We start from the raw sequence: 11,310 nt of genomic DNA on the forward strand, positions 1-11,310 counted from the left end.
AACCGTCTTAAAAACAGACTTCATCATACAATATCATTACAAACAGGTCACTCATTAGACAAGGAATCAGTTAGACTGTGTCCGCTGTGAATTCATTCAGACAGTCGTTCCTCTAAGTGTACTTTCTGCATGCCTCTCTTCATTCATCTAAAACTAACTTTAGGCAAAATCCATTCATGTTTAATCTTTTATTTAGAACAACCAATAACAACCGAAGTGATCTGGAGACAGATTTTTCGAAAGAGACCAAAAATTATAACACAACGAGCAAGAACTTGGCATCAGTGGCAAAAAAAATAAAAATTCTTTAAACAGGCAGAAACCTTGAGTAGGACCAGATTTATTGGTGAGCATCGATTTCCTGGGACTGGATGAAAGATAAACTGAGGGAAATAAAGAGAGATGACTTCAGCACAATATTGATGCATTAACAAGCTAGGTGTGAATGAATTCCTTTGAAATCATAATATCCTATATAGCAGACATTGCTTTTGATTATATAATTACATTTTGCAGCTCACAATATCACACAGCAAAACTTCTCTTTAATCCATGACAGAATGTCATCAGTCACTTTCCCTAATGCATCCCATTTCTTCAAAGATCCCAGGTAGTTCTTCTATCTTGATCGAAACACATGCCCGGATTAGCTGAGGGTGATATGGACAGATATTATTCGCAGTCACATGATTGTTCCCCCGGGTTCATAGTATAGAGCTTTGCCAGACTTAATTATAAAACTATGAGCCTCCACGGGAGAACGGCCGACGCCATGTCAGTTTTAGATTCATTTATCGTGATGGAATAAGGGCTCCAAAAGGAACGGTGCGAAACGCGAGGAAGAAAGGGGAACAGAAAGGGTGGGAGGAGGGGAAGGAAGGAAGGAAGGAATAAGGGAGAGGATGAAAAGAAAGGGGCTCTCCACGGATGGCTTGTCATCTGAGGTGAGACTGAACAGAACAGAGGTAAACAATGGGTGTTTCGTAAAAGGCAGAAGCAGTCAGTCAGGCAGTAATAAAACACAAAAAAGGAAAAAAAAGAGGGGGAAATAAAAAACAACCGCAAGTCTTTCTGAGGGGAAGCTGCCAGACTTCATTTGTCTGAGCGCGCAGCACACTCTGTCACCTGCCATAACTACCCATGAACCCCCTGGATTTTTCAGACCCGACAATCCTCTGTAGTTGTGTTCTCAGTTTTGTGTGGATGTGTGTATACTGCATGTTTGTATATCTCTACAGGACTGTGTGTGTGTGTGTGTTTGCTATGGTCCAGACTGATGTAAGGGCTTGCTTTGAAGTGTGTGAGAGAGACGTAGGTACTGATACCAGATGACAGTCTTGACAGTGTGGTAGTGCCTTGAGTGCTGACCTGCTAACATGGCTTTGCCAACACAAGGCTTTTGTCTGGACTTGTCCAGACCTTCACTTCGTCATACTCAGAGACAGCCAATGTTTTTATTTCCCACCTGTAAAGTTCACAGTGTTAGAGTTCCTGGACATTCGGCTGTGAAAATTGCATCGAAGAGATCAAAATTGAGTCTCCTCAAGCATTCACAAAAGTTCTGCATTTTTAAAAATAAAAACTATGACAAAACCTGAATTAAAAAAAAGCTAATTCTGCTGTAGAACATCTCTTAAGACTGTGTAGGCTAGGATGATCATGTTTTGATTATCCTCTGCCTTGCTCAACTTGCTGCAAGTTGACCACCTTCACATGTGGCCCTGCAGACCCTTTTGCAATGCAACTTTCAGTCTGAACGGCCTGGTCGGAATGCATGCGACTTTTAAAAACATTTTAAAGATTTATTTTTGGCCTTTTTGGGCCTTAAATGGAGAGATAGGACAGTGGATAGAGTCGAAAATCAGGGAGACAGAAAGTGGGGAATGACATGCGGGAAAGGAGCCACAGGCCGGATTTGAACCTGGGCTGCCCGCTTGGAGGACCACAGCCTCCAAACATGGGGCGCTCAAACCTTTTTACTGCTTAAAAACATATTTTAAACAGCTATTCAGGCAGCAACACCTTTAAGTATTTCATAAATCACATTACAACTATGACAATATTTTTGTAGAAAATATTCAAGCCAACTCTGCTTTCAGCAATGATGATGGCTTTGTCGTGTCACACCTGCTCTTCACACAATGCCAGTAATGTATGTGCAAAACAGAGCCAGCACATTCACACCAATCTTTTATTTTCACACATCAAAATCAGCAGCATAAGACCAGTGTGACACTTTCCTTCACTGGCACCCTTTCAAGATTTTAAATAACCAGGAGACTTTGACAAAAAAGAGCTCTACTCATAGAAGTGAGACATTTCTGGTCAAGGTGAGGAAGTGAATCCGTAGTAGGTTTTTTTGTCGTTGAAGGTAAGAGGTATTTGTAAGAGTTGCACACTTTGTTTAAGAGTCAGACATCCTGCTTCCAGACGTGTCCACCTGCTTGAAAAGAGATTTCTGAATGCCAGCCTCACATCACACATTTTATAGTGTTTTCTATTCAAACATTATTTTATAATCCGAGCCGTCATGTCGCGTTCTCCCACCTGGTTTGTTCCTGTGAAGGACAGCAATTCCAGGTGCAGCGGGGAGCGATGCAAATCAATCATTTTATTCTGAGAGGGATAATTTATGATGTGCTTGGAGGGTTACAGATTCAATCTCCAGCATGTTCCCACTGTCATGTCCCATGTTTGGGGCTGTCATCAGTCTTCATCAGGCTCCCTTGCTCCACTTCTGCCACCCCTTTCTCCAGAGGCCCGATTTATCCCGCAAATAATTGATTATGACAGGTTGCATGCAAACAGAGAGGGAGCTAAACGTGATTAATCACTTTGTTCGATTAATTACAGCTGATTATGCATTTTTAAGCGCCAATCTCACAGCAGATGATCACTGGAGATGAGCCCCTACATCCATTACACCCTCACCTGGGATCGAGCGTCATGTATGTGGAAATATCAACCAGTGTGGGTCATATTGGCAAAGCCTTTGAATTCTCTGTCATTGTTCCCCATTTCAGTCAATTGCATTTGGAAAAGAAAGAGGTAACATATTAAAGCCCCTTCTTTGAAAAGAACAATTTAACTTGTCTTTTCTGAAAATTATAATCCTTGAATCCTTTGAACTGTGTTTCATGCCATTAAACGTCCAAGAGCAAATTGTGGGAAGCCTGTTGCCCTGTCTGACTTTCCGTGATATTCAAAGTAATACAATAGCATTCCCACTGAAAATTGCAAATCAGATCACATAAGCAGGTTCACAAAAAAAAGCAATTAAGATTCAGTGAAACATGTAATTTCATCAGACAAAAATTAAATATATAAAGGTTAAGAGCAGAGTATTGGGCCCTTTTTTTTTTTTTTTTTTCTTGGCCTATATTATTCAAATGAAGTCACCACGCAAGCGGTGGATTTTGACAAGCACACACCTCACTACAGTGACAGACGGCGCTGACTGAGGAGACAAGAAAATAACTGTGGCCAAGCATGCGTCGCACCTCTTAAGTCACTGTGTCTCCAATAACATGATTGGGAAGAAGAAGAGGAGCAGGTAGGTTGTCAAGCATTCACTTGTTTCATCGCCTTTTCATTGAGAATTCCGTTGCAACGCTCAGCATCAATTAAGCTCGCCTTACGACAATCCATATCAGTAAAACGTGTTCTTGTCGAACGAGGCATTAAGTCGATTTCTTCCAAATTACAACAAATTAAAGGAAAATAGACAACAGCTGCCGATATGTAAGGAATAGCTTCACTAACTTCTAATTGTAACAATAGACTACTGAGGAGGATTTAATTTGATGAGCGTCAATTCTTCAGGGGGGAGTTTACATCTCGTCCGCCTCTTCAGAAAGCTTTCTTTATTCCTCTTAAGAGAAAAACAAAGTGTCATCTGCAGCAGGTAATAGAAAAGGTTTTACAATTAATAAGTGCTTTGAGGTGATATCTAGTGATGCAGTTTAAACTCCCACACAGAGGATGAGATGTGCTGTCCATGAACTTCATCTGCTGCTGCATAGATCTGTGCTTTCTCTTGTACCTTTTACACTTCCTCTTTGTTTCACCGCCCATCAGACAATGAGGGCATTGCGAGTTCATGGCACGGATGGACGGAAAAGAGCAGTCTCAGACCTCTCCAAGAAAAAAAAAGAGCAGCCCTGGACTATAAATTAAGAAGTTGTTGAGAGGATAAGGAAAAAAGCTGAGCGCCTGTCGTCTCTCGTGAACGCCCCAGACTGCTGATCTAGTGAGTCTGTGAAGTCTGTCTTCAAGTCGAGTCCTATTCCTCAGAGTCTGTCACCAGGAGCCAATACTTAGTCCCATCACAATGATAGATGGAGGTGTAATCACGCGCTGACACTCTTGACTGAGAATCGCACTCGTAGAAACTCTCGAGTCAGCACGATTGATCATGCGTTTTTGGAGGCTGGATACTCCAGAGAACTTAGTTTGTGACAGTTTTCCTTTGTGGGGGTCAGGCAGCTCCAGCTAATGGCTGTTTCATCATGACTGTGACCCACCTCGCGGGCAGCTCGCTGTATGATAAGAACAAGTTAAGGTTAAAAGGATTTTGTTAGATTGACCTTCTGTACTGAAGTTGCCGATCCTGGACTGAGTTATGGATTTAGTAGAGGTTGAAAAACCGAACAAGTGGAATGACAACCTTCCTGTATGAAATATAACAGCTTCTGAAGCACTAATGGAGGGGAACTGAACAATTTAAAGTATGAGAGAGATGACTGAAGTGCAACATTCTTGTATGACAACTCTCTATTGATCCACCAGTCAAGCTTGAAGCAGACTTTGTGCAACAAAGCAATCTAGGTTGTTTAACAAATAAAAAAAAAAAAGTACATATCTACACATATTTTACACATCTATAAAACCTGCCCGAACTCCGGGCTCCGGCCGGGTCAGGCTTTGTATTTAAATACATAATAATACATAATTAATTTCAGCAACACAAAGTCAGTGAGCGCTCCAGCCCTGACAGACCTAATAGCTACCCACCTGGCCTCCGATCCCCCTGACACCACAGTTAACGGCTGGGTAGCCCACTACAACACTGCTCTGTCCCTCACCCTCGACTCACTCGCCCCCCTCAAAACCCGGACTGTCTCCATTACCTGTCCAGCCCCCTGGTTCACCAATGAACTCTGTGCCATGAAGGCCTCTGGTCGCCGACTAGAGCGGCTCCACAAAAGATCCCTTTTCCTCCCTCATCAGCATCCAGCAAAACCACCCCAGAATTTCTCAACCATAAATCACCTACTCCGCCCCATTGAACCCCCTCACCCTTCAGATGTCCATGACCCCTGCAACAGATTTCTGGACTTTTTCCAAGCCAGTCCACTTGGAGTCCAAGTGGACTCCATTCACCAGCAACTTTGGTCTACTGCCCCCACCCCTCCTCATATACCACCCCCACCGGCCACTTCTCCCTGCACTCTAAATCTGCCTCAGTGCCATTTCCCCTCCTTAGAACTTGTGGATCAAACTAGTCACCAAGGCCAAGGCTTCCACCTGTTCCCTGGACCCCATGCCCACTGCCCTGGTTAAGACCAGCCTACCCCTCTTGTGCTCACCTTTGCCAACATCATCAACTGCTCCCTGGAATCCGGCACCGTCCCCTCCAGCATTAAAACGGCAGTCACACCCATCCTAAAAAAGACAGGTCTGAACCCAGAAGACCCCAACTACTTCTGGCCAATCTCCTGACTTCTTTTCCTCAGCAAAATCCTGGAAAGAGCAGTTGCTGCCCAACTCCACCAGCACATGTCCAATAATGAGCTCTATGAACCGTTCCAATCCGGCTTCAGACTCCACCATAGCACAGAAACCACCCTCATTAAAATCACCAATGACCTCCTCATTGCTGCAGACTCAGGCTCCATCAGCATCGTCATCCTCCTAGACCACTCTGCAGCTTTTGATAAAGTCTCCCACACAATCCTCCTCAACCGCCTATCTGAACACCTTGGCGTCTCTGGTACAGCTCTCCCCTGATTCCACTCTTACCTTTCCAACAGGCAACAGTTTGTCACCATCAGCAACTCCAGCAACCCCAGCTCCTCCCCAGCCCCAGTTAACCAAGGCGTGCCTCAAGGCTCTGTGCTTGGCCCTCTTCTTTTCACTATCTACATGCTCCCCCTTGGTCTGATAATCCGCCAACATGGTCTCAATTTCCTCAAACTCAACAGCAGCAAGACTGATCTCCTCCTCACTGTGGACGACTGCTCCATCCGCCCTTCACCCAAGTCCGCAACCTAGGAGTCATACTGAACTCCACCCTTTCTTTTAAATCTCACATAAAGTCCATCATCAAATCCGCCTTCCACCTCAAAAACATCTCACGACTCCGGCCCTCACTCCCCGACCCCATGAGACTCTCATTCACGCCTTCATCACTTCCTGCCTGGACTACTGCAATGGAGTTCTGTTCGGGCTACCAAAGACTGCCCTGAATAGAATCCAATATGTCCAGAACTCCACTGCCAGGGTCCTTACCAAAGCCCAGCACATCACCCCCACCGGCTCCCGAGCAAGTCCTGCATTCAATATAAACTCCTCCTACTCACCTACAAATCTCTCCATGGTCTAGCCCCACCATACCTCACCGACAGCTGCGGTCCTCAACCACAGGCCTGCTCTCCACCCCCCACACCAAACTGCGATCTTTTGGTGACAGAGCATTCAGTGCCTCAGCCCCCACCCTCTGGAACTCTCTCTCTGCCGAAATCCTTACTGCTGCATCTCTGGACATCTTCAAAAACCTCCGCAAACACCACCTGTTCACCAAAGCATTCAGCCTCAGTTAACTCTCCCCCCAACTGAGCACCCACTTCTTTTCTCCTTCATTTGTTTGTCTTGTGTTCTTTTCTTTTCTCAGTTTGTGGTTTTCATTTCTCTCTTGTTGTCTCCCATTACGGCCCCCCCCCTCTTCTACTTTTGTAAAGCGTCCTTAGGTTTCGTAAAAAGGCGCTATATAAATCCAAGTTATTATTATTATTATTATTATTATTATTAACTTGTCCCGCATTATGTGGCTGCATTTAAATATATTCAGAGAAATACAAAGATATCAGCTGTGAGCTAGAAAGTTACCAAATATTCAGAACACAGGATAATATTGTTTTGCATTAAAAATCCAATAGACATCTCTCTAATCACACCTTTAATTTTTTATATCCTGCAATGGGCTTCAATACGTTCCTTAAACTTGATTATGTAAATCTTGCCGGACCCTTTCCTCAGCAAAAGATGCATCATCTTTAAAATAATTTTTGTAGATTGCAAAACTTAAATAAAGCAAAGAAATCACAACATTACATTCCTATCAGATCTAAAAATGTAACGTTAGAGTTCTTTGAGTTTGGACCCCAAGAAGATGCAGAGACAAATATTGTTTTTAAGTTGTTTAATGTACATTTTTGTTCATGAATAAAGGCTAAAAGCAGATGGTGGTGAATGAGGGCTGGCTGTGAGGGCTGGCTGGTGTTGAAGGAGAAGAAAGCAAGCTTTACCAGAAGAAACTCTCAGGCTGCAAGGTCATTCAGAAGCGCAGGTGGGTGGTGAGTCAAACAGGTAGGCTGCACACACCAACAAAATACTCAGGTCAGTCCACAATTTAAACACTCAAACAAAATCACTTCAAAAACCTGCAGTGAAAACTTTGCCAACAATAGAGACAAGAAACGAGCCACTAAGTATCAACTGCAAGGGGATAATCTGTCACAGGAGTGGTGTATGACAAGGTCTATTAAAATAAATAAAATACATATGACATTTCAATTCACACTGGTCTACATTTATTATGTGTATTGCATCCCATGCATCTTTCATTTGTGTGTTCCTGCCTAACCAGTTTGTTTGCTGCTGACGTCCTGCAGTAGTACCTCCACTTCAGAAATGTTAAACTTTATTTTCTGTTAGGACTACGGTGCTCTGTTGGTGCCATCTTTTGCACTACGACCATTAAGCATCTCCACAACCTTGTTTTTTTGCAACCATAATTGTTTCTGTGTGTCTGCAGGGCACTGTACTCATGCCCGTTTATGGGCATTATTGGGCGGATACCTATGCAAATTGGGAATATCAGGCACGGCTTTCAATTTATGAACACAAGGACACAAGAACCCAGCTGCGAACAATTAAGTCAGTTAAGAACACGTTGGTGAATACGACAAAGAGTATTCTCAGAAATCCTATTCAGAACAACTTGAGAAAAATCTTGAGAAGATATTGGTGAAGAGGCCGATTGATCTAAAACAGTAACATGTGCTCTGTACATATGTTAGTCGATTAGATATACTCATTAATGAGCAGGGAGCAAAGGAGTGTTCATAGTTCTCTATGCTTTTGTAAAACAGGACCTTGGAGTTTCTTCAAGTGATTTCTGACCATAAACATGCTTCTCCCTCTGTTATAATTTAAACATATTTCTCTCTCGATTATAACACTTCTCTTAGGCATCGACATGCAGCATTAAAATATCATCATGGTGGGGCCCTGGTGGGGCAGTGGTTGGTGCGCGCGCCCCATGTATGGAGACTGTGATCCTGCGGGCGGGCGGCCCAGGTTCGAGTCCAACCTGTGGCTCCTTTCCCGCATGTCATTCCCCTCTCTCTCTCTCCCTGATATCCAGCTCTATCCATGTCCTATCTCTCCATTAAAGGCACAAAAATCCCCCCCAAAAAAAAATGTCATCATGGTGATCCTTTACTTCTGATTTGAGGCGTCTCATAATGGTGGTGGCTTCTAATGATGTAAGGGGAAAAAAAAGTCCCTGCAGCTGCACAGGAACATTTTTAGCCTCAATTAGAAAGCAGGGTGCATTTGCTAAATGAAAGCAGACATTTGTTCAAGAGCATAAGAAGTCGGATCAAAGGCAAGTAAGAAAGCAGCGCAACATGATAAACACAACAACCAGTCAACCTCCTGATCCCCGAGAGATCTTTGAAAATACAATTAAACATTGGGAACAAACCAACACGTCAATCAGAGCCGTTTGTGTCTTTGAAAGAAGAAAAACAAGAATCCTGGCTGTGGTGAAAATGTGCTTTGTACCAACTCACTCACAACAAGAGCGGCATATTTATAAATGTGCTTTGGTTTTTACTGGATAACCCCTGTCCCTTTTTTTAGCAATACAGCTGCTGTTTTAGTGCCGTGATTTCTTTGTAACACAGCTTCTTTTTATTTCCGTGCCAAGCTGGATGTATCATTTCTTATTTTCCAGTTTGCTCACTTTTCCTAGCATCAACCCAAAGCCTAGTCAAGGACAGAACACAATGGTGAAAACAGCCACTTAAGAAGAATGACATATCACTGGGACCTGAGACACGAGCATTTTGACTCATCAGATTAATAAAATCATTAAACTGCATGAAAGCCCTTGCCATTCAACCGGGGTCCCCACAGTGTTTCACCTTGTCTGTTTGGCAGCGCGGGGCCCTCTGTCTTGTTGAGAAATGAGAGGAGGTTCGTCTCGGCTCTTGCAGCTCTCGGCCAGCCCCGGCACGTATGCCTTTTCTGAACGCCATTGATTACGTGATGCAAGCAAAAGCCAAGTCTGCAGCTCTGATCATTAATCCTGTTGCAGCTTTTGCTCTGAAAAAACAAACCCATGCCCCTCCAAACACCCCCCCTCTGCTTCTTCCCCATATCTGGCATTTATTGAAGTCACAAGGGCATGGACTAAATGAGGCCTGAGTGATGGAGGATTTACCTCATGTACGGCGAGGAGCTTGCCATCATCTGACAAGAGCTTGCAATTTTAAAACACATGGTGGCACAGAGAAACTCCCACTGAAATCAATACTTTTGTCAGCATGTGTATGTGTGTTACTTACTTCTGATGGTCACTTTACATAGCAACTTCTGCCAATCAGTGTGTGAATAGGTAGGTGCGACCTGCGGTGTAAAAGCATTGTAAAAGTAGTGGACTAGAAAAGCGCTATACAAGTCCATTTACCGTTTACCCGCTCCTGAGCAGGTTTTTGTTCAGAGTAAGGAATCCGTTTTTAGAAAGAAACACTCACTGACCAATCACATCCTTTGCTTAAGTAGCTCTGTGTTATGATAATGGGTAGAGAGGAGAGAGAGAGAGAGAGAGAGACCAGAGAGCTTTAACATATTACAGTCAGATTTATGTTGGACTAATGATGGACAGTTAAATCACAGTCTTAGCCTTTAATTGTACATTCACAATTGGCGATTTCTCTTTTTCTGCCTCCATTTTGCAAATGCAGTTCATTGTCGTCTGAATTTTGTTTAATTTCTTCATATCTTCTTTAATACCACAGTTTGCTCATGGTAGGATATGGCAAGCAAGATTTTTGTGGACGAGAGGGTATTAGGTTTAAAAAGAAGGGCTCCATAAAAGAACCAGAATATTTTTTTTATTTCATGAAATAAATACAAATGGGCTTAAAAAGCAACAGAAGGAAAAAACAACCTTGAGCGGGAAGGAATTTCTGCTGGCAGCTATGGTACACAAGAGTAGTGGATGTATTGTATTAAAGAGGAGGATTTTGTTCCAGCCGGTGGAAACAATGATGCTTGCCTTCAATGAAATAGGAAACAAGTTAATCACTCATCACTACATCTTATCAAATGTTCAACCTGTAATCTAATACTGCCCTATATGTTCTGAATTTCATAGATAGCTTCAATGTCGTGTTGGTTTTTCCTTCAATGGCTTCAAGGTCTCAGAAGGTTTGTGCTCATTTCTGTTTTTATTTCGAAGAAATACGACAACGTTCAGTAAGAGAGCTCTGGAGTGTTTCAGTTTCTAAGAAAACTGATAATTAGTTTCTATTGCTTTGTTTGAGAGTGGGAGTGAAAGTGTTAGATTTTTACCTTTGTATCTTCTTCTCTTAGTTAGAGCTCCACACTACTTTTACTCTGGTTTTATGTGGAAGTATTTATTAAAACACATGTTCAGGGCTTTTTACATTTAAAAGAACTGAACCGAAAAAAGGAAAGGCATTATTTTTAGAATTGCTCCTTTACCCCGGGGAGAGCACCTCCAACACAAGCATCAACACAATTGCCGTGTTGCGTGTCCTCGAGGCTGCAGTCAAGTATGAGTTCTGTGACACCCACACATCGCGTGGTGAAGACACCGACTGCGAGGAAATTTCACACCAGGTAATTATCTACTGTTTTTCTTTGCCTTTGGGGGGAAGGTGGGCGAGGCTGGCAGAGGGGGGGAGGGGGCATTTGAAGGGGGGGGTTAACGCTCCCTTACACCCTCGGATGTGAGGGTGAAAATTACACAGACTCCTTGGTGGGCTTGGAGAGCCA

This window comes from Labrus mixtus, chromosome 1, assembly GCF_963584025.1.
Source record: "Labrus mixtus chromosome 1, fLabMix1.1, whole genome shotgun sequence".
NCBI classification, from domain to species: Eukaryota; Metazoa; Chordata; class Actinopteri; order Labriformes; family Labridae; genus Labrus; species Labrus mixtus.